The 26,247-nt window shown below is 39.9% G+C and overlaps 1 protein-coding gene across 5 annotated transcripts in view; it reads right to left on the bottom strand.

Annotated features, from left to right (window-relative positions):
- Nucleotides 1-26,247, bottom strand: part of LOC148430084 (autism susceptibility gene 2 protein-like) — a 60,939-nt gene that overhangs the window by 23,205 nt on the left and 11,487 nt on the right. For all 5 annotated transcript variants that reach the window (XM_088408016.1, XM_088407992.1, XM_088408001.1 and 2 more), the window contains exon 2: nucleotides 14,940-14,988. The gene's annotated coding sequence lies outside the window, so the exon portion shown is untranslated. The remainder of the gene's footprint in view (nucleotides 1-14,939; nucleotides 14,989-26,247) is intronic.

Genomic DNA, 26,247 nt, shown 5'->3' with positions numbered 1-26,247 from the left:
AGAGGTATAGCATGAGGGGGACTCATGGATGGGAAAATTAGGGAGACAGACAAACTAAAAGAGCAAACAGGCCAGTGAGTTTCGCTAGGAATGACTTATGTGTCCAGTGGGAGATGTGAGCCAAGTGTTGCTACACAGCTGTTCCGGCCTTCCACACCCTTCACTTGTGAGCCCCTTTTGTTGTTGTTGGGTAAATGGAGAACTTGCACAAATCCAGTCCAATGTCGTCTTTGCCTATGCTCATGCTCAACATTGAACATTTGAGAAAGTCCTGACCCTGACTTAGATTATGATAGGCTAGGCATCATAAAGAATAGATCAATCTAAAGGTCTGCTGCCACGTTCCATGTCAAGAACAAAAGGTAAAGGTAGAAGCTCCGAAGGCCAGTGCTGCACACTAACACCTGATTTGAATACCAAATGGGTTCCCTTTGAAAACCAGTCCTTTTGAAGCATTTTTTAATTTATTTCCAACAGACACCTGGCTACCTACAAAATGAAACCAACGACCTTACGAATGAAGAAGCGGTCTTTGGAGAATATTATATACCTTTGAATTAAAACTTTTACAAACAAAGCCGAGCATGCAAATAACAGTGTTCCATAAATTTCTTGCCCACTGATGACACGATGCCAATTCATACATGAGACAGGGAAACACAACCTTTACGCAAATCACTTTTTTTTCCCCCCTGACTCGATACAGCCGTATGGAAATTTTCCCTTTTGAAAAGATTGGTGAAAACACTGAGTGTTAGGAGAGACTTGAGGCCATCGAGTGTTCTCATTTACTAGGCAAACACGGTGGTTGACTCCATTCATGGCAGCACTGATGAAACGAGGCCACGAGCAGACAGATATTCAAATGGAGTAGGATATCAGGGAAAAGACGTTACTGAATAGTGTGCGAGAACTCACACTGTCTTGATCCCTACCCTGCTGGCTTTGCTTGGCAGAATATTTTGCTGCTACTTGATGGATGAGCACTCAATGATTACGTTAATGCTCCTCTGTTTGGAACGAAAACTTCACAAAGCTCAGCTACTAAAAGAAGGCAGGAAAGTTTCTAATCAACACTTCTGCTAAAAGACATTTGGCCCTATGAAAGACATGGATGATTTGAAACCAAATGATTTAATACTGCGAGAATGGAGTGGCGAAGCAAAGTTGATTGGCCATACTGCTAATATTAATATTATTAGAGACGTGTGTAACGGCCTGCTTTTCTTCACAGGGTTTAATCTTCCTTAAGCGTCCTCAAGCTGACAACAGGCTTTTTTTTCTCCTTTTCAAATTATGTTAATAGTACAGTGGACATGTAGGAATCAGGCCAAGATAGCTAAAGAGAAGGGACAGCTGGCACACATCAATTATTCCCCTGTCCTCTCACAGCAATTGACAAAGCGAGTGTATGGAGGCAGAATGGGGATTGGTGTTAAGCCGTAACACGTTTACAGTCAAAGCCCAGGCATAAATTGAGAATCTAATGCTCATTTTAGAGAGCTGGCAGCTCAAGCTGGGCAGAATCCACTATTCAGGCTCATATCAGATCCCAATTCTAACTGCCGCCATATGGTGCACAACACAGATGCCATCCACCCTCTCATGGTGCATATGTGGGAGGGAAGAGAGAGGCGGAGAACACATTTAGCTCAAGGGAGAAAGAGAGAGATAGAAAGACAGGAAGATGGGTGTAGATGTTAACTGTCCAAATCTTTTTATATCATACACGGTCCAGTGGGTTTAAAAGCAAAGTTAAACCTTCATTAACCCTTGCTATGAAGTGTTGCAGACAAGCAATAAACCTTCACACCCCCTTCACTTGCCCGCTCAGCCCTTAATCGCTGTCTCCTCTTCCCCTCTGAAGGACAGTTTCTCGCAAAGCTCATGTGTTCCCAGGGACATTGCCATCAGTCTCAGCTTCCTGTGAACATAAGCAGGTCGTCTAAGGTCAGTGGTACTGAGCCATCCTAAATAATAGGGAGCGCAACATTGAACGTTCAACAGAAAAGCCAAGTCTAATGCTTCTTCAAGACGGTCCACCCTGACAGTTTGGAATTTGACCCTATTGACTGCCACTGACCCTGGTGACCTCTCTTACCTAGTGGTCTCCGTAGGCCGGGAAGAGATTGAGGCCCGCTGAACCTCGGAGATAAATGCGGTTTGAAAGGAAGGGGCGTTTTCAGGAGTTATTTGTTAAATGTTGCAAGCACTAGCTTATCATTTCATTAATTAGCATGACACGCCTGCCCAATGGACTTGAACGCCGCAGCGACAGCTGTCTCAGTTGATTACGGCAATGGACATGGCGCTACAATTATGAAGGTGACTGGAGACAGCGCGTGCCACGTCTAATAAAGGACTTAACTACTGCCTCCTATATCATGGGACACCAGTGGGAGGACAGTGGCAGCCTCCTTGTGTCTCCCATTCATTTAAGGACCTTTTCAGAATCTCCCCACAGGCTGTTACGAAGCTCCGCGTGGGTTGTAGCTCTTCAGCAGCGTGTCAGCTTTACTTAAGCTTTCATAACACCTTAGCTGGATCACTTTGGTCCTCCACAGGAAAACATCCACTATTAGCCCACCAGCTGGCTCACATTTCTTGAAGAAGGCAAAAGAAAAAAGCAGGAAAGACGGGATGAAGACCAAAGAATAGTACGTGAAAGGTAGAAAAGAGGGAGCGTCGGCTTACAAGTCCAAGTCACGATGGAGAGGATGAGTGCTCGGCTATGTAAACACAGTGTTGCTTTCAGCCTTCATTCATGTATGAACGTGTATAAAGCCCACAGGCCACTAAGTGGATATAATATTATCTTTTAGTGCTGTACTGATTACTTATCAATGGAAGGGAAATGGCTGGGTGAAAATCCATCAACAAATCCTAAGAGGCATGACAGTGGGCTGAAAGAGCATGCTTGTTTTTCTTTTTCTCCTTCAGTGTCTCAAATTGTAGTCCCTAGTCTGAAAGCAAGGCAACTATAGGAAGCTGACAGCTCCTAACCATTCACTATACCTTGTACATTGTTTTGACATAAGCAGTCATTGCAATTTAGCGCCGAATGGAAGGGTGGGGTAAAACAAACACCTTTACAGACATCAAAGTGTTGAGTCTCACAAGATGTGCTTGGGCTTCTCACATGTATTCATTGCCATTCAGGAGCCAATGTCAAGGTGTTTGACGATAACCTTTAAAAGCCAGGAATGTTGAGCTTACATAACCTTTCACAGGTGCATTTGAAGGTGGCAATAACGATAAAGAAAATAACTATAAATATACAAATAGATCCATCCATCAATTTTTCACCCTTACTCTCACTAGGGTTGCCGGTCCACTGGAGCCTGTTCCACCTCTCTTCGGGCAGTGACAAAATAAATAAAAAATAAAAAAGAGATGTTCTTTGCTTATTGTCCAGACCCACAATGTACGTATGTACATACATGCGAGTATGTTTAACGTAAGCAGAGTGCAAATTGAAACGCACAGCTTTAGTTGACAAATGCTAACTGAGGCAAAAATATTTGACATCAGGCGACAAAACAACACTAAAAACATTTAAGACATCCAAATTAAACCCTGGAGTGTGTCTCACTTCAAGAATCTGTGACGAAACACTGCATCAAACCTTGTTAACACTTGTCAAAGCCTTCATTCTCTGTTTTGCTTCCAGCTTTTAGATTATTGTGAAGGTACGCGTTGAGAGTGTCACATTCAAGAGTGTGTTTAAGGCACCATAAAGTATTGAGACCCAGATGGCCCATTCTCTCTGAAAAACAACACCCCACTTTGAGACTCGAGTGGCACCTGCTACCAGGATTAGGTCAGCAATAGGCAGACCTGCCAGCAAATGGCGCGGTACAGCTGGTAAGGAGCCTATGGCTTTTTGCGACTTCCTGAGGGGTCAGCACCCATTTCATATCAAAAAAGATAACATATGCTTTTAGAAAATGAAAGTACTTAGGCTATTTAAGGGTTTGTAAATACAATTGCTTTTACTGCTCTGGGAAAATAATGCACAAGTTATGAAGTGTCCACTCATCAAGAAGAACATTGAAGTCAGAAATCACTAAGTTTCAACATACAACGTACTCAACCAACGCAATTTCGCATAATGTTCCCTCAAAGAGCTAGCCATATATATATTTTTATTTTGCCCGCCATTTTTTTCGCCTTACGACAACACCTCAAACATGGCGGTTAGTGTGCCACTGCTTACGTCACTACAGTGCTGGTCTACTATTGGTCGCTGTCACGACTCCCTAGGATACTATTGGTCGGTGTCACAGGGGTCACGAAAATGCTGGTCTGCTATTGGTCGGTGGACGGGGTCACAAAGATGGCTGCCTAAAGACTTGATCGTGCTTTCAATATGGTATTTATTGTGCTTTTTAGTGCTTAATTCAAACTTTAATTGGTTAGCCATTGGTCCCAAGATTGCTAGTGATGGTAAAGAGAGAAGTAAGAAGATGATATAAATGGAAACGAAGCTGGAGACAGTCAAGAAATACAAAGAAGCCTAAGCTAGGCTAACCTAGGCTAGGCTACCCTCACTAGTGAATATGGCCATAACAAGCTCGTTACTTCACCTGAAGGTATATAAAGCCTGTTTACATTTTTTTATTCATGCTATTCAATTGTATGCATGTATATTATATATAAGCAGAACTTACTATACTATTTTAATACAACTTTTTAAAATGTATGTAAAATTGTGATGTTTTTACTTTTTTTTTTTTTTTTTTTACTTTTACACACATTAGCTAATTTACAGGTTTGGATTGTCCACCCTATGGCGAATTCCAACTGTGGAATATATATATATATATATATATATATATATATATATATATATATATATATATATATATATATATATATATATATATATATATATATATATATATATATATGAGCGAGAGAGAGAGATAACTTTGCTATGATTTCCATGATTCTGCCCTGGATCTCAAAGCAAACATCCTTTTAATCACACTCCTGCAGCACAAATTCAACACCCCATAGAGGTTGGACCCAATGCTCTGTTGAATGGTGTATTACAGTACAGTTAGTCAGAGGCCATACGGGGCCCCTCCACGGCCCAGAGCAGGGAGTTTAACGGTAGCCAAAAACAACAGTAAAACAGATGACTGTTTGATTATTGTAGGAGACCACACGGTGCATGTTTTTTTTTTTTTTTTACCTTTCCCTGAAATGGCTAAAATGGAGGCCCCTGTGTCTGAGTGAATTACCACCTAACATATTTAACAAACACAAGGATGATTAATTACACATTTGCCAAGTGAAATACTGGACTAAACATAAGCTCTTTCTCTGTGGAACATGTGGGCGGACTACTTTCTCCACGAGTGGAGTTCAGGCCTTTCGCTGGGTTTTGCAGTAAACCTTCTTTAAGATCCCCTTGCCTCCCCCGCCAGGCCCCACCAAGCATACAGTTCTAGTCCAAGCCTGCGGTATTGCTTCTAGACTGAGTGGCTCTGATAGGTCACTGACAGAAACACGAATGTTAATCTCTTACAACTGGAGAGGTATGGAGTGAGGGATACAAAAAACAGTAGACAACAACCACTCATCTGGAGATACTCGCAAAGTATGTTATGGACAGGCTGGTGGTACATCTGTCTGGTGTAGGATCCAGATTGCGAGTTTCACCTCTTTCCTTTCCCACCAGTATCCTCTTTGTCGTTGGCTTTCAATGTATGAGTGTCATAAAATCTAAAGAAAATGATGTCCTTTCTGTTCCAGGCAGTATTTTTCTAATCTTTAGCTTTGGGAATAGCTCCCCAACATGTTCATATCATCACAAGAATGTCTTCGCTGATGCCTGTCCCCTTGCCAATGATAGAACATTATCCAAGCACTGTGTTTGGCCACAATCGTCTACCATCTGTCTAGATAAATGGGTGTTACAGCTTCATCTGCAAATAACATTGGCTCTATGCCACTTGACACAAATTATCTTAAAATGTGCACAGCAGAAAGCATGACTCCTGAAACAAATGTGTGGAGTAAGAAAAAATGTGGTCTCATACAGAGTGGAGTTGAATAAGCTTGAATAAATACTAAGTGATCGCAGACGACATTTTGCATTTCAGGCTTGACAGCAGTGAAAAGACACTGGTCATGTATTGTTCCACGTAAACAATGAAAATGCTTTCTCCACTGCAGTAGTCTGAGCCTCAAGTAAAGAGCAGGAGGAGAAGGAAGATTAAGATAAAACAGATGATGTAGAGTTATTCTTTCTCAAATCTCTTCTTTATCTTTGCAAACATTCCCAAAAAGGAGTGTTTGGTTCCTTTCAGCAGATGGCACTTCCTCGTTTACATGACGTTTATGCTTTCTCTCTGCCGCAGCAGTGCGGCATCAATTCCATGCGCAAGCCTTACATCTCTGGATAGAAGGATGCAAATGATGCAAGGGACAGTAATGATGATGTAAAAACCAAACAAACAAACAAACAAAAAAACTATTATCCAACTATATATATATGGTGCAAGCAAATTATGTCCTTTATAGTCTAGAAATCCAGGTTAATTTACAAATAATGGGTTCCAAGCCACACTTTTTACTCAAAATAGGATAAAGTGCAATGTAGGTAAATAAAAGCAAGTGGTAAAACATACTAAAGACACTAGGGTTGCACGATTATGGCTAAAATAACAATCATGTTCACTTTGGTCAATCGTGAAATCACGATTATTAATCACGATTATTCATCATATTTGGTCAAACATGTCTATTTATTGCCCTATTTTAAAACAAGCAGTATATAAACAAAGCTTCTAGGCTTGATACTTACAAATAATAATAAACTAAAATAAGTAATTAAATAAAAAATCACCCAAGACAAGGCAAGAACTTGGCATACAGGGCACCAGAGCGAACTTACTTGCTGCGTACAAACCAATGAAAAAAAATGAAACCTACTTAGAACCAAGGACATTATTTACTTTTAAGCAAAATTTGATCAATTAGCTGTCAAAATGTCATTTTTGGTCATTTCAGACCAAATTATTCAATTTTTTTGCCAATCAGATTTTTATAAATTAGTTTTGTCAGCTAGCACTATATATATATGTATATATATATATATATATATATATATATATATATATATATATATATATATATATATATATATATATATATATATATATATTAAGAATTAGGTATAACTGCATTTCACATTGGTAAAGCATATATTAGTGTGAGAAAACAGAGGCTTTTGTCATGCAAACATGTAGGAAACATTGCCCCCTGGTGGTTGGATAAAAAAAAGTGCTTGATTTGACATACATACTGTTGTTTATACCGCCAAGGATCAGCTGAATTAATTGTGGCAGCCAATATTGTGATCACAATTACAATTCAATTAATTGTGCCGCCCTAAAATAAACTAAACACTCTCTACGTGTGTTAAAACACTACAGTGTAACCATGGGGGAAAAAATTCCAATACAAGCAAAATATGAAAATTGAGCTGTACATATTTTATAGTTCTGCACCTTAGTCCCTTTAAAATTATTTAAAATGAACAGACGTACTTTTACAGCAAGTTAAATATGGGTTGAAATTCCCAGTTTCATGGAAAACATATATTAATGCTTTGGCACATACAGTACATCTTTCATAAATTCAAAGCAACCCAGTGTTTCCGCAACATAATTTAAGAGTGCCAGCTTGCTGCTCCTAAAAATAATCTTTTTTTCTTTCGCCATGAGTACAGGCTTTAACTATTTCAGTCAGTGCCCCGGACGAGAAATCTCGTCTTTTAAGATATTGATAAAAATAATAAAATTCTCATCAAAAATGTTTCTTTTTTTATGGAGGGTAGCTGACACCGCTGACGTTTTTGAGGTCATTGGATGGCAGTGTTTTTCATACATACAACACATATACTCCATACTTGTAATTCGATGTAAGGAACGGAAATCAATCTTTCATATGATACCGCCCATGTTTACATAGACAAAGCACACAATATTCTGTCGGTCTTAAAGAATGAGTGAAAATACTAAATATACTAGGCACTCTAAAGGTTTTCTTTTCCGATAAGGCTTGGCATTCAAAGAGTTAATTAGTATGTGCATGGATGCTACAACATTCATATACTGTATTTATTCACGTGATGCACAAGGTAAAAAAATGACGCACCATGGAAGACATGTCAAACATGGACGACGAAGCAATGACATAATGAGCTTTTATTTTGAAGATGGTATTCAATTGCTGACTGAAACTGTCATTCCACTGTCATTTTATGATAAAGCACATGTCTCCAAGATTAGCACTAGCCGCTAACTATGTGGCAAGCATGTATTCAGATGCAGTTGGACGTTTGGACCAAAGAATAAACCTGCCTTTGATATATATATTTCTCATAAGATTAAAAAAAAACAAAACAAAAACTGGAGCACTTTTAAATGAGTCCCCTTCAATCAGGTGTTAAAACACTAAACTAAAAACATAGTCAGAGCCATGGTGTGCAGTTTTATTTTTATTTGCGCCACTCACAACCACTACAAATCTGCCTAAAAAAATGTCGCGGCCTAATCGTGATCCTCGAATTGCGCCTTCTGCACAGCTAAATGTGGATTCCTTTTCAGTCGATAAACACGCCGCTACACAAAGAGGCCTAATCGTTTCTCGTTTTGTCAACCCCCCTTTCTGTCACAATAGCTGATGACAGTTCACAGGCTTTGCGGAGATGGATGACATGGACTGATAGGAGGACTGACAGGTGTCAAGTATCCTGACACGTATTACCTAACAGCCATTAAAATAAATTGAGGTGACTGAAGTCGTGGCTCAACCCAATATGTTGCAGAACATCGAGCAGAGGTTACGTGAATAATTCATGCACACTAGGATCAGTATACAAAGCAGACCCGTTGAAAATGGGCCAGCACATTGAACACAGTGAAAGTATGGCACGTCAAACAATTAATACTTCTGGAGCCAATATAAAATTGTCGTGTATGAAAATAAAAACAGGTTTGTCTTTGCATATCCTGCTCACTTATTGGAGCAGTACCAGGGAACACACATTATTGGCTTTGTTTGGTTCCCCTGACCTTCTGCCAAGATACCAATACATGCCAATACATACAGGGCTCTTGTTTTAAATAAAAAACTTAATTTTGTCATTACATGTTCGACTGTAAGTCTTCGAGGTTAACTGTTCCTTGTTTTTGTTCCATTATGTAAGCAGATGCTACGTGATATTGCATGTCTTTTCAGTTACAAGAGTCCAACAGTGAATTTTATTGATCAACTTTTCGACCTCAAAAAAAAAAAAATCAAATTTGTGTACAAGCATGAAAGTCGCTAGGCAGCAGTAATGTTGCAAATTTTGTCCAATCAGAAACAACTGCCGCCTCTGATATGTCCAATCAGACTGGTTACACGCAACCACCAAACCGGATGCTTGGACAAATCTCCACTTTGGTCAGAGGTTTTGAAACATTCGGCTTTGATGAAAAAAATAAAGGCCGGCCACATATAGGAAATAGAGCAAATCGGAGACATTTACTGGCCGTTTGCAAGAACCCCGGCAATGTGTAGACAAGGCCTTAGTGGTATTATGGCAATGTAGCAAGCACTAGAGAGAGAGAATACAAATACAGCCAACTTGGGAAAATATGGTTAGTTAGCCGGTTAGGTACTTCCGCGGACACAAAAGAAAGCCACAGCCAGAGGTGTGTAGTCCATCGACGCAGAAGGTGGGCAGGACGTCAAATAATGATGACTGACAAAAACACTCAATAGTACGGACTCCATATTAAAATCAAACACTTTCAACACTTTTTCTCAACACAACCACAAATGCACTTTTACCAGTTAAGTAAAATGCAGTACAGTGATCCAGGCGCTGGGGTTAACAACAGTCAAAAACACGATGCATGCAGTGGGCTGTCTGCGACACACGGAAGCCACAACCGCTGCTCTTTCCAGGCCGTTTTCTCCAAAGTATATTCTTGTTGTGTCGCAATGTCTTTGCTAGCATTTTTTTTTCATGGCTGACTTCAAATGCTTCAAATGCTTTGAATAAGAGGATGCATCCTAACTCGTAAACGGATGGCCATACCCTGTTGCGATACATTCCTGCTTTCGAGCAGAATCCCCCCCACCTCCCTTTTTTTCTTATTCTACTTCCTTCCCCTTCCTCTTTTATTTGCGATTGGCGTACAAATCATAAACTCACTTGACTGAATACAAGGGGCAAACTGTCAAACAAAACGCGATTTGAATTTCGATTTGAATTACGCAATTTTATTTTCATAGCTAAAAGATACAGGTGATTATCTACATTTGAGCGGCTCTCCCCATGTAACATAATTAGTGATTACTAGACCTATGATTATATTTTTAAAAAGTTGATGCGATAGAACACATTTATTTGCATGTAATTACAAGTTATAGTAAGTTTTTGAAGTGCACTGAGTTTTCCATTGACAGCTCGTGAGACTCTACCTCCAGTAATTCATTCTCAAAGTTGAAATGCCGCAGCCCTGCAGTATAATGCCATGAAGTTATGAGCTGACAAAAGGAGGCGGAGAGACCATTAAAATGGACAAACAACTTTAGAGTCTCTTATTTGAAGCAAGAATTGCCAATGGCCTCGTCCTGATAAATTAATGTCAGTTTTCAGTATGCAGCAGACTTTGTCTTTGTCACTGTAATGGTTTTATTTTTCCCAACATGTCAGCACTGAAGTGTTCTTGCCCATAAGCCACACTTCCCATCTACCTCTGTCTATTCTAACTGGATGCTGGAAGAAAAAAACAAAACAAAAATGTATTAGTTTGTCTGAAGGTTAGTCTCCATTCAGTCTTTAATAGATGAGTGGCTGCAAAAGGTGAACCATGACCACTGAGGTTAGTGATACATTACACTGACCTGGCCAGGGGAGAGCTGCCCCTACGAATACAAACATGCTCTCTCGTCTACTTCAATATGCCTGAGTTGCCCTCAATCCCCCTGCAGCTGACCTTGATGCTCCATTTCCACAATCCCCTCTCCCTTGTCTGGCATTCACAATCCAGACGTTGAAAATGGCATTCCATTTTCTTGAAAGATTGAGCTGCAAGGAAAGGAGGTAAGGGGAAAGAAGCGGAGTCGACCGTAACACTTTTATTGACATACAAAAAACAGCAATGTTGGAACAAAGGCCATATACCTGCAGACAAGGCGGTTGATTTGACATAGACCATGGATTTTGCAGTAGATAATCTCAAATATGTGACGATGGAGAGACAAGGTAGGAAGGTAGGGTTATGGTGAATATCTATGTATCAGCATATACTGTATACTATATATATATATATATATATATATATATATATATATATATATATATATATATATATATATATATATATACATATACATATATATAGACATAAGCGGTGACGCAAGTATAGATGTATGAGCGCGGAGCATCTCACAGTTGACACCGACCGCCATGTTTGAGGAGAAGTTTTTGTCATAACGTGAAAAAAATGGCGTATAGAGGGGTCAAAAAAATGTCACGTTCCACATTGTAAGCTGAAAAAAAAAAAGTAGGCAGGGATGTCGTAGCACGGGGGCCCGCTGTATATATATATCAATCCATCCATTTTCTTAACTGCTTATCCTCGTGGCTGGCGCCAAACTCTATTTTTCCTGATGAGCCATACAGTATATATTATTCCTTTCAAGCGTCGAAGGTACACTTATTTCTCATATTTTATATCTCGACTTGAGGATACTGCTGGAAATGTGAATTTCCCTACGGGGATGAATAAAGTATCTATCTATCTATCTATCTATCTATCTATCTATCTTAAAGAGGTCTTAAGAATAATTGCGACCTTGAGCAAAACCTGACGATATCAAAAGAGCCGTTACCTTGGCCGACACTGTTTGCCTCTTAGTGATATACATACTTGAAATCCATGATCAAGAGAAAAGGGACGGGGATTAATAGCAATTTTTTTTTGCTCGTTTTGAAGTCAGTTAAAAACGGGCATCTGTCATCTCTGACAAGCATGGGATCTAAAAATGAGTCCTCAACCACAGCATTTACCCAGCTTTTAAATTCTCATGGGGCGTCTGGAAGACATCAGAGAGTCAAATATGTATGTATGCATTATGGCTTTTGTGTGCATCTCCCTTGCCTCGCTCTCCTCTGTTCCATTCTTCTAATCCAGTATGTGTGGGCCGGTAAGTTTAATGGAAACAATTTATTAAGTCCGGCTTAAAATGCCATCTGCAGTTAAGCCTCCCAAAGCCGCTAAGCTCCTGGTTTCACCCTGGCGCTTGCTGTGTTCACGCTTACTGTAATGCGCTGTTTAAAATGAGCACAACGGGTCAAAATTAATCAGGATTACAAGGGCACAAATCCACTTCAGAGATAAGTTTTCTACCAATTCTACCAATGTTTCTCCCCAGCTATCCCAAGATGTCCTAGGTTTTACGGTTGATGTGACCATGCGATATATGTACCTACTGTATATAGTAGCATTACTGTTGAGACTATCCCAAAATAGTGCTTCGTAAGTTCGCTGTTCATGAATAAATGATTTAACTTCTTAAAAATAATATAACTACAATAAAGACCACAACATTGCATGACAGACAAATTGACGCTTAGCCGCATTGTTAGCATAACATTTGGTGCAGTTCAATCACAAAGCTGTTGTTTGGATGCTCTTCTTTTATTTTCTATTGCCAAAGCATACTCAACAGTCTCAAACATTTTCAAGTGCCCCACTTACATTTTTTGGCCACTGTATGGTAAATGATAATTTCCCAAAACTTGTGAAAAGTAAGGCTGAAAGGTTAAAAGCACGGTTTTGTAACCACTCATGATAGAACAAAGCTTTACTGTTCCACCATTTTGAAAAGAGTGAGGCCGACCAATAGCAGACCAGCATTGTAGTGATGCGTTGCATGGAGGCATTGACGGCAACACAAAATAAATGCAATTATCTAAAAACGCCTGCAGATGGAGACAAAGCCCAGGGTCATGACTGTTGTTTTTGTCGCAAAGCGGGGAAAATACCTTGAAGAGGGGACAAAAACGCTCAGTATTCCACATCGCGACATGAAAATAAACGTAAGTCAGGGACGCTGTAACCCGAGGTCCACCATATATATATATATATATATATATATATATATATATATATATATATATATATATATATATATATATATATATATATATATATATATATATATATATATATACACACACAGACACACACATAAATAACAGTATTTTCCTGAAATCAATTTTAGGAAAGGAAACCAAAAATGAGTAATACTTTCTCTCTGCTATGCCTCTGCTGCCATAAAATCAACACAGTCAGCATCCAGCAAAGAAGGCACAAGCGCTGCGAAAACAGAACAGCAAGTGTGTTCTATTAGTTTGTAGCAGGTTATCAAAATAGTACCAAAGCAGAAATAATACAAGGTATCTTATGATGTCTACCCACCCCACCCCAACAAAAGAAAAAAAATCAAAAGAAAGCGTAAATTTTGTGTTTTACGTCCAATAATTACAATGTCGGTTGTCCTCTCTTCTATTTAACTTGCACCTATTTAAGTTGCACTGTCTGATTATCCCGACAGACTGTGGACCTCAGGTTGAATCCCAAGTGTTTGCACTTCAAAGATGATTTTCAACAAAAACAAGCAAAGCAGGGCAAATCATCACCTCAGAAATCGTAATACAAACATCACAACATTAAATATCACCTCATTCCATTTTTATATGTACTATATCTTGGAACGAGTGCCTCCAACCACTTTGACAAGCTTGGTGATCAAAAGAAAGTGCATGCTCCTTTGGAGCCACAGGACTGTTTGAAAGACTTATAATGTGACACATACAGTAGCTATGCAGCATTCTAAACCAGAAGCTAACAGCTTCTGGGTCATTCTGTGGAACAAACACTAGCAAATTCGAATTACGAATATGATCATTTACCGATAGAAACTATACCCTCAGAAGCAGGTATCGCTAGGTTCTGAAAATATGGCATATTGCCACACATTGTTACATTTTAGGCTCCTCCTTACTGACAACAAATTCTAATTTTTCATCCTAATTCTACATCCGAATCAGTCACCGATTGTATTGTAATATAAAGTCAATGTCCTAAAGTTTTGAGCGTATTTAACAAAACAACCTATGCAAGAGAAAAGCTAACCCGGCATAGAATTTAAAAAAAACAACAACAACAAAAACGCCAAAGCATTCAAACTGCAATTAGAGTATGTTTTGCGCACTCAATAAGGAATTTTGTTAAGCTGCTCTCTATGCTCCTTTCCTATCAACTTTTCTTCATGGAACGGCTCACGGGTTCTGGCTGACCATGGAGACGTGGTCTGCATGCCGAATTTGTCACCATAAATCTGATCAGACCTCTTCTTCCTTGACCCCACTCAATCCACAGCTTAACACCTCACTTAAACTTCACATTCATGATTGAATTTTGCATTTTGCACAGCAATGCAATGCAATAAGGCACATATTGGCAAAAACACACAGACCAAGTGTGGGGAAGTGTCTGACAAAGCTCTTTCTCTTTTTCTTTGGCATCTATTACGTTTCAGGCCTGCTGTCAGAGAGCTTGTATTGCCTAAGGGGAAATTCCCATTTGAGGGAGCATGTGGCAGCGAGGCTCTAAATCCTCTCTAATGAACCAATATGTAAGAGGGCTAAGCCTCTGGCAGTGTCAGCAAGGAAACACCAACCCTCACCCTGGCAAAAAAAAAAACAAATGCATATGCATGCATTTGCTCAGCTCTGTTTATGTCTGCTCACATTTGAATCCGAATGTTATCTGTGGGATTTCATATGGGAGCAGAATTTCCATGATTTAGACAGTGCCGTGAACCCTGGAAGGAGAACAGACAAAGAAGTGGGCTCCTACCTTTGGGTGTGGTGGGAGAAAAGAGCTTCTCTGATCCTACCTCAGACACCTGCAAAAAGAAGAGGCAAGACTTTAGCAGATTAGTTCATTCAACTGAATCTATGGCACACCTCATTCAACCTCTCTTGGATAATTGGGTTATTCATCAAAACCCTAATCGTCAGCCTTATTCAGTTACAAATATTGCTTAAGTGCTCAGAATTTGCCAAAGAATGTGCCCTGTGTACCTGATGGTCTCTGACTTGCTTTTAGCGAGGTAACATTAGGTGGCACTGTTGAGCCACTTGAAAAAGAAGCAACATCATAGAGGTGGCCATGCTGCATCAACGTTGAAATGCAGGAAGTTGATACAAATTCTTTCTTCGGGTTCTAATGTATAATTAAAAAACATGCGCAACTCTTACAATCCAAGATTGATGACAATATCCTAGACTGCATGTTATCACATCTGTTGGCAACACATGCATGTTGCCTCAAAAAAAGTGAACGCATCTGACTGCATTTACTCTCGGCACAGCACTACATTGATTCAAAAAAGCACAAAAGTCAATCCACACAAATTCACCACAGCTATTTGAAAAACGCACTCCGGCTAAATTTGTCAGCGTGTTTATTGGCTTTGTTTTAAATCCACATTTACACACTTTAGTACCTCTCCTGTGGGCAACAAAAATGTAAAAGGCTGCTAGAGCATATGTTCCACTCATCGGTTGCAAGTGTCCTCAACTGCTGTGCTTGTATTTTACATAGCACAAAGGGAACATATGTAACAAATGAACAGTGAATCAGAGTACTAGAGGGACAGACACAGAGACGGGTAGCAAATTTTTTTGTAAACACAGATGGCTGTCCTTGGCATCTCTGTTAGTTTTTCACAAATGTTTTGAGGACGTCCTTCTATCTGCAAAACTTCACAATTTCTCCTACACCGCCACTTGTGCTGCGTTTCTCTACAATGTTTGTCTCTGTATGTGTTTTGTCTCAGTGCTAACCACAAAACAGTACCCAAAATAAGGTTGTGTGAAAAGCAACACTTTGTTTTGCTCCATTTGACAGGAAATGTTAACAGAGGGCGACAACACGGTTTTTAGTTCAATTCCTGCCATAAGTCGTCATATCACAATACCAAGTTCAAGTAATTTAAACTTTAACAAAAGCAAAACAAACATTCATTGTTTCCAGTGTCGTGCAACAGCAGTCAGATGGTGATAATTTCAAGTTTTCATAATTTGAGGAGCAGCTCCAAAAATTTAGAATTTATTGCAAAAACTAAAGAGGAAAACATATTGTTCTCAGAAAGCATGGTCCAGCAGAGTAACACGAGAGCCTAAAAGGAATTCATTTAAAGGGCCCATGTGATATATTAAACTTCCAAGAGTGAAATATATGTATTTGGCACATTTGATTTCCTGTCATAAATATGAGTTTTATGGAACCACTATTTCTAACCCGGAAGTGAAATTTCTTGTTTACTGAATCACTGAATCACATCATGACGTCATTCAATGCGGGACAGCCACGAATTATCCATCCATCCATCCATCTATCCATCCATCCAATCACCCATCCATCATCTTGAGCACATAACCTCACAAGGTTTGCAGAGTGCTACAGACTACCCCAGCAGTGTGAATGAAGGAGCCAAAACAGGCGTCTTACTAACATTAAAATGCAAAACAGTGTCAAGAAGCCACACTCACTAAGCCGTTTGTCCTATTAAAACGGTCCCATGGAAAACTAGTATTCATAAACAGTTCCACCCGTGAGTGGACTAATTACTACTGCCATTGATTGCCCAGCTATGTGCTCCCAAACAGACAATTTCGCCACTTTGGCATTTTATCCAGTAAAACGTTGTAACTAATAAGTGAAACATTGCCGTTACCTTGGCCGACTCCTAGGGTACGAAATGAAAATAAAAGACGTGGATTAAGTTGGTGTGTATTTACTCTTGCACTGGTGGTACGAGGGCATACTATCGTTGTCAGACCTCTTGCAAGTCATATTCATATGCTCGGGTGGGGCTTGCGCTGAGACCGCAGAATAAGCAAGAAATGCTTAGAAATGCATCAATGAGGGGAAATAACACTTTGGAGGTGGTTAGTGTGAGAAAGTTGCATTGTAACATCATTAAAAATCACCAAAAAGGTTGAACTCCCATAAAATGGCCCCTTTAAGACCAAGTAAAAATGATACACGCTTTAAATACCAATTTCCTGAAGACAGTTTACTTAGCCCTTTGTCCACAAGAGATTTTTGAATTGAATGATCTACTCTGGTCTATCCCCTTCAATTTTACACCACAATTTATTAGCTGTTTGCTTTGTAAAATACAACATTCCTGCAGGTGAATTCTGCGCCTTTCAAATCCTGCTGACTCATGCGCAAGAATACGTGGAAGAAAAAATTGTCACATTCCATTTTATTTGTCGCTTGTTACCAATAAAACTGAACATCGCAGCTTGACATGTTGACATCGTATTTGAAAGAAAACCCATTGAACTTCCAATTCAGCTGACAAAAGTCATTGCAGAGGACGGATACAGTACAGTAGTATATCATTGGTGGTACCACATGGACTCAAAATGTAACGAGCGTAAATGTTTTTTTTTTTCATATGGATAGTATGGGACTTGAGTAAACAACATTGTGCTGTACTGTATTGTGCCAGTTTATTTTTTAAAAACTTTTATTGATAGTAATGCATTTTATGGTTATAAAGTACTACTACTAATGATAATGATAACAATGATAATAATATTAGTTGACAGTGAGCCCAACACTGGCTTGTTGTGTCTAGAAAAGTTGCTAAATGTTACTAGAATCTTGATCACGCAGGTGTGTTGGCATGTCACAAACAGAAAGTGGTAATGACGGCTATTTTTTACCACTTAAAATGCTTACATTTACGCACAAACACAGCACAAGACTCAGGGAGATTGTTAATTTCATTACTGCTGGACATGTGCAATATTGTAAGCAGTGAAATCTGTTGATTGCCTTTGAAAAAAAAAAAAAAGCCCCAAAAATATTGAGCTGGGCCGGCATTTGAGCTGTCTGAGAATTACCCTGTTACACATTGCGCATATTCTCCTTGAACCGGGCTGCCAGGTTACAACACATGCTCGTAGTTGGCTTTAGACGACAACAAACAGTCCAGTACTGGGCATCAGCACTATAAGTAGCACAACCTCAGCCCTCAATCACACAATCAGGACGACGCTGGCAGGAAAATATCGTCTCAGATTGGAATGAAGCTTGTCAAACGGATAAGTGAGATGGCAAAGAGACAGCCTAAGTGTGTGGTTATAAAGACAGACCGAGAAGGAGAGAATGCCAGGATTGACAACAACTGTTAAAACAAGTGTTTTGACTTCAGCAACTATCTTGAGAGCACTCTAGACATGACAAATAAGTTAACTGTGCATGAGGTTGCAGTTACTTGTTTTTAATTCTAAATGGATTCTAAACAACATCATCAACCACCACTTTGACTTTATTACTTTGCTTTGAACCTGCCAAGACTGTATGAGTCAGATGTATAATTCATAATGACAAGGTTGGTTTACAAAAGTGTTCTTAAAAAGGCATGTCAAAGCAGTCTTCATTTAGCCCGCCGCTGTTTTTGGAAACTTTCTTGTACGTGCATGTCAAGCTGACTCTTTCAACGAAGGTGATAATTGGAGCGTCTTGCGGTTGTGGCGAACATAGTTAATGTATAACAAATTCTTCTGGGTCTTTGTTGCCACTAAATACTCAGGGTTTTGGAGTAGATGACACATATTTTAAAAATGTAGACCAACAATAAATGGCCCATGTTTTACATCTTTATTTTTTGTGAGGAAACTTGGTAATTGAACCATATAAAAACAGTAATGAGTATAGGCCACATTGCCTGGGAGTTAAAAGTCTTTGGAGTTGGCTGCGGGAAGCCTGACCTTTTTGTGGGCCGTCTGCTATTTAAGCCTAGGGCTTCAGGGGTCTGACCTCCTCTCTAGAGGGCCGTCAGCAGGCTTCAGCTTTCCTTCCCCATTCTATTCATTAGCCGTGCTTTATGATTCAGCTTCCTCTGAGCCACACAAGAGCTCCCTGAGGAAAGAGACTGCTGGAGAGGGGGGGAAAAAAGGGATGAAGCTGAGGGAGAGGAGCAAAAAAGCAAGAAGGAGGTCATAGGGCCCAGCCGGGGCCCAGCACTCAGCAGCTGTGAAAGCCTCCTGTTTCCTCAGCAGGCGTGAAAGGAAAAAAAAAAGGGAGGGGGGGGGGGGGGGGGGGGCGGCAGCAAAAGAACTGGGCCAGAAACCCCGGCATCAGAGTGCTAACTCGTCAAAGCGACACATGAACTAAACAGTAAATCCAAGATTTAGGGATTGCCACATTATAATGCATTATAATGCTTGTTACAAAAATAAAAAATCACTCAACTTCCCAGAATATCTCAAACTTATTGTCGACATAAATGTCTTCATAATAGCAGAGTTGCAGAGGTTAAGTTTAAGTAGCCGTATGTGTATCCGCTGACAAGAAACAAGTGAAAAAGAGACTATAGGACAACTTGTATTGAACAACGTTGCAAGCTAATCAATTTAGACAGTCTGACACATGCCTAATTGCTTTTTGGAAGAATTAAACCACTTCAATGCAGAATTATTGCACAGAGAGTTGACTGAGCGAGGAAATGCAGACGTTTAGGGAGGACGGTATAATCACTTGAATGACCTTCAAGGCGTGAATTTATGAAAGGCATTGATCAGTTAAGCCTGTGATTTCTCCAAGACAGGAAGGTCAGCAATTACCCAGATTCAATTAACCCCATTTCCTAAAGACTGCTGAGAGGCTAATGTCTCTCCACCCACCAAGCCCTATCTTGCTTGATATTGCATGATAGTGAGGATTTCAATTTGGCTTGCATGCGCTGCAAAACTTGAGAAAATCAAGACATCCTGCAGCCAGAGTTTAGGTAAAGGCAGACTAAATAAAACCAAGCATGTACACCTTTTGCCATGCTTCTTTATTAAAGACATAAGCTTTGCATGCAGACTGGAAAGTTATAGCCGCGGCTGCCATGTGAAAACAAAGAAACCTGTTGGAAGGCTTTGAAATGTGCTAATGCTTATATTTAAGTGAATAAATTCACAGTTTTGTTCACATTTCTTGGCAAAGAAGGGCAATCCGTCAGTAAATGGACCGACCTTTTGCCAACGACCCGCCGAATGAAAATTGAAGAAAGATGAACTAAGCCCGTTGGAACAGTACATTTCAGTCGTCATTTTAATCTGTCTTTGTAATAGTCACCACCTGTCACCATGTTCCACGTGTCACCGTAATTGTTTATCACCTCATTCAACTATAACTTTTCTAAGAAAAGTTTTCAACTGCCATATACTTGGGAACATGAAAGTACCAACAAAGTCTAAATAGGCAGAAAGCAAACATACATGCGGATAGGAATGACTAGCTTAGTGCTCGAACTTTAGTACGCAGGAGCTACAATTAAGAGAGAAAGTGTCCTTAATGTGACCTTACTGAAGTCCCCGGGTCGACATACCCATCCCACCACTATATACGTATATAACTTATATTTCTTCATCACTCGTCTAACCGCTGATAACCTAAAAGCACGTATCAGACTAAAATGAGCAGAGGCCTTATTTTCTGTGTTCTTGTGGGTGCAGATCACTGCTTCTATAAACACTTTTAGCAGAACCCACTCACAGTCCTCAACTACGGTCACCCTTTAACCCCGGACGACCACTAATGCTTCTTTGGCAATAAACGCACCATTAGCCATGCAAAGTAAGCCTACAGCTCCCGGGAAGCAACGAAAGACACCAAATTAATTATCTGCCTTGCATTTGTCCTCTCCACTGTTCCAGAAAACTGAATGACCTCTCAAGCGGTTGTTTATTATAAATTGCACCATTTCTTTGCATACTCAGGGAAGAGAGCAGCAGGGGGCAACCCTACATCCACTTTCAACGCAGCACTGACAATTCTATAATGGTTGATTATGTGTCAGAGCAGGTTGGGCCGGCGAGACGTCAAAACCCCAGAAGTAGGATAGAATGTACAACATAAAGAGCAAAAAGACAAGAAATCTCCCACGCAACTGTCAGCCTACGAATATTTGCCTCAAGTGGAGCATCATTAAGATGATAATGAATTCCATAGTGATCACGGAAAATAGATTGGTTTCCTTCTGCACACACAAACCTCTTTATACTTAGCTAAGGGTGGCGTTTTTTATAACCATAGTGTGTACAAACAGCAGAGGGCCAGAGCAGACAAATTGTCTTCGCTCCCAGCCTAGCAACAGAGTCAAATGAATCGTCTGAATGGAGCTGGTGGCGATGCGGCAAGGGAAGGATTTACAGTGTGTATATATATATATATATATATATATATATATATATATATATATATATATATATATATATATATATATATATATATATATATTTTTTTTTTTTTTTTTTTTTTTTTTTTTTTTTAGTTTTTTGGGGAGGCAAATACTACACAGCGCCCTTTTGCCCTCATCACTCTCAAGCTGTGCGGCAGTTGTGAGCACTTCACAAGACTGGCTGTCAGTTTTGTATACAAATTAGCAGTTTATCAGGGGAGCACAGAGGCCTGTTTTGTTTTAATGTGCTGGACAGAGGGTTACAAAATCAGCACTGCAATAGGCTCACAGCCAACATTAACCAGATAAGAAATGAAGGAAAAGGTCTATTGCGCGAAACAAGTGTGCTAAGTAAAAAGGACAAGACACGCCATCTAAATAGTGTTTGCAGCCACAGGCAAGGAGACAATATTGTTTGGAGATTGTGAAATTATTTTTTTAAAATGTAAAAAGAAATGTCAGTCGGACAAATACATGATTTCTATTGTAGGGTGTACTGAAGAGTGAAATTAGGAGAGACAAATATATTCCTGAAAAGGTTTTCGTCCACTTCGATAGTGTCAGTCTTAATAATACATCTGTGCAAATGTTACCCCGGCGAGTATTTTTTACTACCTACTTATGATACCTGTGCATGGCAGACAAAAATCAAGCAGAACAACAATTAACAACACTATACTAACAATGGAAGAACTCTTTTATTCATCTGTTGCATTTGTATTGTCGTTATAACATTCCTATAACACTTGCGACCGAGCGCATCAATTAGTTGAGCAGAAGCAGGTCACCCAACCTGAACCCTGTTCACAGTAATAAAATAATATTTGTAAGACTTTGAGGGCAGCATGCTCTCACTGTCCTGTTAAGTGAACCTGATCACATTAATACCAGCAGAGACAAAATAGCTGTAAAGGGCTCTCATTAGTGGGATAATGCAATGAAGCACAGACGAAATGCAGCAATAAAAGCAGACAACTCATCTATACTATACTGATCCATTGAATGCAACTAATCCAGCACCAGATGAAAGTGCAGAGGCATAAGCGCATTTTATCATCAACTTAAGTTAATGGGAAATGTGTTGTCAGCAGGAGAGTAAATCAGTGGGATTGCTTAAGTTGGAATTCAAAGCCAGCCTCTGAATCTTAGGAGGTAATGGTAGGCCTGTGTTCAACACTTATTATTATTGTCGCTATTTAAAGTAGAGAATTCTCTATACAACAAAGATATAAATAAAATCTCAATCCATCAGAGAAATGTAAACACGTTTTAAAGTGCTACAATATTACCGGGTAAGTGTCCCTTTTATCTGTAACCAGGTAGCTTCAGCAAACTATGAAGTCAGGACTTGAGACCGCGACCAATATAAGCATCCAACGTGTCTTTCGTGATTCAGAATGCCCCCCAAAAATGATTGCATTATAGATGGAAAACGCTCGAGTAGAAGCTGCTAATTGATTTCTAACAGGATGCGTCCGGAGCCTTGAACTGGAAAACATTTTTCTTCCGCAACCCATTCTTCAGCTGCTGCTGCAGCGGCATCTGTAGAAGAAGAAGCAAAAGAAAGACCTTTGGCTTCAGCGCAAGCTTGAGGAAAATAAATTATGGCCTAATTTTGTTTACTGACTTACAGTAAAGTGTTAAATAAAGACATCATAGAAGACCAGCTAAAGGTTCACTTTCTGATTCAGAATTTCCAATTATTCAACAAAAAAATGTGAGGTGACTTGTTTCATAGAAAGGTTGCAGAAACGCTGCCTCTAAGCAGAATGATTGGATTGTGTGCGTGAGTATCTCGTCTAAAAATGAAATGTGCGTTTTCGCTGATCCATGAACACACTTCCAGCATTTCACAAGCCGAATTGAGTATTTACAAATGATTAGGCCACAATAAAAGAAAACATCACATTAACAAATCACTAGTAATTACCAACATATTTGTAACTAAAAAAAACCATGAAAGCTACTTAGAAAAGTACATTTCCCAAAACTGCCTCATCAGTTGAATAAAAAATGTTCACACAAAATCATCTGTTTTTAAAAGTCTTCTTTTAAAATTATATAAAATAAACTACCAGTGGTCAGCCATTGCAACCTCTTTATCTCGTAAAATAATTTGCAAATTCGTCTTGAGTCACAGCCAATTATTTAATCCTATAAAACAATGGTATGCCCACTAATCAGCAAATATGGACATGCTCTACACAGCCAATTATTTAATCCTATGAAACAATGGTATGCTCACTAATCAGCAAATATGGAATTGCTCTACAAAAAAAAAAAAGGCAAAACAAAACAAAAACCCTTGAAGCATCAGTGCTACAAGTGCAAATATTTAAGTGGAGCCCTGGAAGTCCATTGTGGAAATGGCAAAAATAAACATGACTACAGATGAAGGGTATCAAAGACCACACCTTACACATTTTTATAGACTTGTGCTTCTTGGCATACCAATGATGTCTGTGGTACATCTGTGTTTCCATTTTGACATTGTAAAAAATGTGCCAGTCGTGATAAGAACCACAAGTAATCTCCCAGTGGAATCAAGAAGCTGCCTTGCATATTCTTTGGCAAACAATAAAAAAGATTAAAAAGAAAATAAAGAGCAGAGTTAGCTTTCCAGTCTAGACTTCACAGCAGCTGAGATGGCAGATAGCGCATCACTGGTCCTTATTGGCTGGTAAACAGCTACACAACCAACCCTGTGGCCCTCTTTGGGGAAGCTGCTAGCACCTTAGGTTGCACAGGTCACACTCTTCCAATATCCACATCTCAAATTGTTGCAAAGCCTTTTGTCCTCACTGACAATGTGGGTAACAGTCGGTACACAAGCCATTTTGGATGGTTATTGTCTGCGAAGCAGGATAACAAGACGGAGCAAATGATTTCAAAACCAGCTTTCTTCAGTGCGCTCACAGTGGAGCAGTGTTGTTGCTCTGCAGAGGATTGTGTAGGAAATAATATTTCTAGTTGGAGCCATAGCCACAGTCGAGCTGCCTTTTAACAGAGATACACATCATTCTGACTCACCCACTGTGACATAATCACCCTGCGGAGAGCTACAGGCAAGCTTGGTAGGCAAACCTCCTCTCACTGCAGCTTGTTAAGAGAAATGTGTCTTTAAGCAGTGCTCAATAGGAACACTAAACTCTTTTTCTCCCACTCCATGTGAACAATGTCTAGGTGAGTCATGGACCACCTTGGGCGATGTAAGTTACATTTTCATTTTCCTCTTCTTTTTTATTTTAAGATCACACAGTGCTTTTGACTTGGATGAATTTGCCATGAGGGCAAAGAAAACAAACTCAGCGGGATGTTAAATAATGCAGGGATAAAAAAAAAGTGGCGACCCTTTCCCTTACCTCAACCCACACACAGCCAAATTGCCTACGGTACAAGACAGCACAAACAGAAAGGAAAAGCTACTGTTGCCTGGACATGTGTCAAGCACTGTAAATAGTGTTTTCTCGGCCAGGCATGGACACCTTTAACGAGAGGGAAATAGTCAGGAAGAGGCAGGTCCTTCCTGTACCATGCCAGCAATTAAGCAATATGACTCACCTCCTCAATAAAACAAATACTATAGAACAGGGTGGCTCAATGCATCGCCCGTATGACTGCCGGGCGTAGCTAGTACTGTGGTCGCCTGGGTGGCATGCACTTTATAAAAAACAAAAAAACAACTCAACTAAAAAAAAAAAAATAGAGCGTCAATTGAAAAAAAAAATGTCAGTTGTCGCTTGATTGTTTGACAGTTTAAACTTCATTTGCAAACAACACCATTTGAAAGCGATTGAGTTCAGAACAGCACCATCACAATGGAGCCTGCTCAATCTGGGAGCTAAAGATTATCAAGTTGGTTGAGTGTTTTCCTGACAATGCTTCTATTCTTCCAAATAAAAGCATACCAATGCCATTGGTGTCATATGTTACCTGTACCATAAGTATAGTTTATTTTGAGGGATTAGCTGACTTCCTCACAACGTTTGTCAAACTAGGGTATCGTAGCAAAAACCAGTCAGCGCAATGTCTCGCATGTCTAGTAGCACAAAAAAAACGAACAGATCACACTCGCCAAGATCACTCGCATAGGTTTGTTTTTTTGCATCGAAAATTATACCAGCCAGGACATCACTGGTTTAATGTCCTGGAAACACCTTATCCTAACACTGTGGACACACACATGATATGTGATCTTTGAACTTGGCTCACGAGAGAGGTTCCAGTTTACCGCTGCAGCGTGAAACTGTTAATGCCGGTTTAGAACCATCATCTCTCTTTAACCACACGAGCAGCTGGAATGAATCTAAGGGGATTTGGAAATTCTCCTGCTCGTATGTCAGTCGCAAGCATGAACGTCCGCCAGGCATGAGGATCAATACAGTCACTTGTCCTGTGGAGGAATGAAGGGAGGGCATGGAGTGCAAGCGGGGGAGTGGAAAACTGGAAATGGGGCAGGATAAGACTGGCATCCAAAGCCAAATGTCCTCTTCATTTAACACCGTCCGTCCCCCGCCCCGCACATTATGCACCCTACCAGCACAAACAAACAGGGTATGTACTATATAAAGGAGTCTCAGACCTCTAAAGCCTCGGGTCATGTTTGAAAGGGATGTGGCATGTTAAGTGGAATTTACTTTTGATGCAGACATCAGGCCTCGGGTTTCTGGTGAGTGTAACCCAAGCTGCTCCCTGCAGGGATGAACAGGACTTCCATTGCAGAGCCAGTCACCTCTACAAATACCTTCGCTGCTCAGTTGCCTTTCCAAGGGTGGACCGGCAGTTGTTGGGTGTTAATTTTCAGCACCTCTTTTAAATTGAATGGAATTCCTTTACAGTTTGAAGCAAGTGATGAAATAAGCAGGACATGGTTATCACTTAGCATCTCAGATTTTAGCGTTGCCATGGACA

This window comes from Hippichthys cyanospilos, chromosome 1, assembly GCF_059441005.1.
Source record: "Hippichthys cyanospilos isolate Australia breed blue-spotted pipefish chromosome 1, RoL_Hcya_1.0, whole genome shotgun sequence".
Taxonomy (NCBI): domain Eukaryota; kingdom Metazoa; phylum Chordata; class Actinopteri; order Syngnathiformes; family Syngnathidae; genus Hippichthys; species Hippichthys cyanospilos.
This window is presented reverse-complemented; position numbering and strand designations above follow the sequence as displayed.